The sequence below is a fragment of the Camellia sinensis genome, chromosome 12 (genome assembly GCF_055761805.1).
Source record: "Camellia sinensis isolate YWXY chromosome 12, ASM5576180v1, whole genome shotgun sequence".
Taxonomy (NCBI): Eukaryota; Viridiplantae; Streptophyta; class Magnoliopsida; order Ericales; family Theaceae; genus Camellia; species Camellia sinensis.
Window position 1 is genome coordinate 105,270,118 of NC_138972.1, and position 3,477 is coordinate 105,273,594.

Sequence of the window (3,477 nt, forward strand, 5' to 3'; positions counted from 1 at the left end):
ATTTGTTATTATAAATGTTATTATTATATTTTTAATAACAAAAAATGAACATTTAATAATAAATTATTTTTCTTTTCCAACCAAGAGAATTCCTTTTAGACTAAAGGGTGTTGTTTAGGCCCCTGAAACCTACTACGGATCCTATTTTGGTGATCTAACTTATTTTGTCAAGTATTTCATATATTTCATTCATAAAAAATAAAAAATAAATAAAAAAAGTCAATCCGATAATTATAACTTGTCCAATTTATTATGTTTTTCATCAAAAAAATATATGGTTTATTTTTAAATACACAACTGTCGTCTATTTTTTTAGTAAAAAAAACAATAAATTTAATAAATTACAGTTATCGAATCAACCTAATATTTTTTATAGATGAAATATACGAAATTCTTAACAAAATAAACAGTTCAGATCATCGAAACAGACTCGTAATAAGTCCCACCGGCCCGAACAACACCTTACAGTCCAATTGGACTTGATGGGATCTGCCTCCTATCTATAAAAACATTTTTAACACCATATTATTTTATTCCTTTTATTTATTAGCATTATTTTTTAAATTTCATGACTAAAAATTATTTTTGTATTTTTCAAAACGCCTAGATAACAACTGGAATTGGTGACGTAATATATTATATTTTATAGTAAATTTTCATTTAAAAAAGTGTTCAACGTCTAGAACTTCTCTAAGTTGTAGCGAATCGTACATGAAATGAATGAATATGATACCGGCAATGAATTGAAATTCACTATTAAAAAGTAAAGATTAACAAAATAAAAATAAAAACATACAGACACGATTGATGGAAAAGAATCAAAGCTGAAACCAATCCACCAAAATCATCTTTACTAGCTTGTTTATACTGTTTTGACACTTGGAAGAGGAAGAAGAATACCAGTAGTTACATCAGTCAATTGAACAATGCCGGCCTCAGAAACTCTCAGCCCTCTTCTCAATCCGCACCGGAAAACCACCTTTCATCTTCGATGTCAAATGAGCCATGAATACCGGCTCCACACCTTCCTCAAATGCCGGCACCACCTTGAACCGCCGCAACACACCCGAAACCACCCTCTTCATCTGCAAGAACGCCATATCCTTCCCAAGGCATATCCTCGGACCTGCCTGGAACACCGGATATGTGTATGGATCCCTCGCCACGAAGTTCCACTTTCCGGCCGCCGCGTCTCTCGTTTCCAACCACCTCTCTGGGCGAAACTCTGCCCAGTTCGAACCCCACAGCTTCTCCGACCGCCCCATTGCGTAAGGATGGTAACTCACCCTCATACCTTTCTTGATTACCGTCCCATCCGGTAACACGTCGTCATCCGCCGCTTGTTTTCCGTCAACGGGGACCGACGGGTAGAGTCTCATGCTCTCGCTCAACGATGCGTGCGTGTAAACCATGCCCTTCACTTCCTCAAAAGTCGTAGCTTCCGACTTCTCATTGATCTCTTTCAGAATCTCATTTTCCACATCTGGGTGACTGGAGATTAGCCAGAAGAACCATGTCAAGGCCGCCGATGTGGTGTCGCGACCCGCCAATATGAAGCTAATGACTATATCGGTGACGAAGTTTTCATCTGAATGTCCAGAACTTAAGAATCGTGATAAAAGATCAACGGATTCGAGCGATGATTTTTCACCCAGTTCTTGCTTCTTTTCTTTGACTATTTCTTTTGCGAATTCCCGAACTTTATTAGCAGAAATTCGAAGCTGTTTCTCAGATCCAATGTCGAGAAACCGTTTAGTTTTCCAAAACAGGGGATGAAAGGCTCTGAACCTTTCCCCGCTGATTCGAGCAGCAGTGTCGAAGGCTACCGCGAATTTCTCCTGCGGAAGTGATGGTAGCAAATAGGCAGGATCATGTTCGAAAGCGATCTTGCATATGTTATCGAAGGCAAATCTCTGAAGAATATCATGAAAATCAATCACAGTTTTGTTTGCAGCAGCGGAGGATAAGATCGGAATGAGGCGGTCTGAAAGCTCAGTATCGACAACGGTCTCGACAAATTTACGTAAAGACTTGGTGTTGAATTCATGGCTAGCAACTTGTCTCTGGAACTTCCAGTTCTCACCGTCGACATTAAAGATGCCATCGCCGAGTAGGTCAGAGACATGTGTTCGAATGATAATGCCCTTTTGGTAGATATGGAAATGGGTTTTGAGAATATGCTGAACATTGGAAGGATTGGCTGTGATGACTTGGCAGCGGCCGAGAGGGCGGTTGAGGACGAAAGTGGAAGTGGGTGTGCTGGTCACGGCATCAGATGTCCATTGGATGACTCTGTGCCGATTGGAATAGAATGCGAGGAAGGAGCCGATAAGTGGGTATGATCTTGGAATCTTAGCGGAAATCTTCGAGGACTTGGAAGTGGACGAAAAAAAGGTTGTGAAAATGGACTTGGAATTGATGATAAACAAGAAGAGCAAAGAAAGAATGCAAAAGAGAAATGAAGTTGAAAGCTCGAGGTCTAACATGGCTGCTGTGAAATTTGATGTACTAAAAAATAGTCTCTGTGTTGCACCGAAGATTAGTGGAAGAGACGAAGGAGCATTTATAGGGGGGAAATTTACCAATCATTGCGTCAGTGAAATCATTAATTAATAGTTTAATACGTGGTGATTTTTAATTTTTTTTTTGTTTGGATAATAATGGAGGTGATATTCTCATGTGGTCTACCAATTGAGAATTGGTTCAGTGTATAAAACCTTCAAATCTCCCGCTCAAGGCTTGGGTTCAAGTCTCCATAGCACCTTGTTGGGATTAAACATACTTCTTAGCGCCTAGAGCACGTGGGGAGCCTAAGCTTCGACCCCAATGTTAGCCCCCCACGTAGGTGCGGTGGGGTTCCCTATAGATATGTTGTAGGTACTAAGGGGCAATACTCCTTGACGGATATATTGGAGTAGCCTATCTGCATATCCATTTTTTGAATAAAAAAAAAAAAAAAGATATTCTCACGTGGTCTATCGACAAAAGTATTAAACTATTAATTTGGCAGAGCGATAATAATATGAGCAATGCTATATAACACCAACTTAAAAAAAGTATTTAGAATTTAAAACTTAAAAAATATTGAGAATTTAGGTTGTGTTTAAGATTTGGATAAGAACTTAAAAAATATATATTTATATGTATGAAATATAATTAAATTTTATTCACACGTCATCCGTCTTTTTTATTTTTTTTTTAAATTTCTATTCAAATTCATAAATCAAATCACAGGTACAACTCACACCATCAACTTCAAATGTGAACCATAGATTTGATATTCTTATTTTATTTATTATTCCCTTTTTGGACAGTAGAATTTTTGTAATAATATATACACTTCTCATTTTTTTTCTCAGACAATAATAGATATACATTTCCTTCTTTTTGTTTTTTTTCCTTCATTAATTAAAAGTTTAATACTTCGTAAAAATTGTTGATAAATTTAAGAATTTAAATTATAAGCCTGTAGTAATT

General features: G+C 37.1%; 1 pseudogene across 1 annotated transcript; it reads right to left on the reverse strand.

Moving 5' to 3' along the window:
• Positions 1–717: 717 nt before the first annotated feature.
• LOC114316514 (cytochrome P450 94A2 pseudogene) lies at positions 718–2,528 on the reverse strand (annotated as a pseudogene). The gene has a single exon (XR_014346951.1). The product of XR_014346951.1 is annotated as a cytochrome P450 94A2 pseudogene (transcript).
• Between the last annotated feature and the right edge of the window lie 949 nt (positions 2,529–3,477).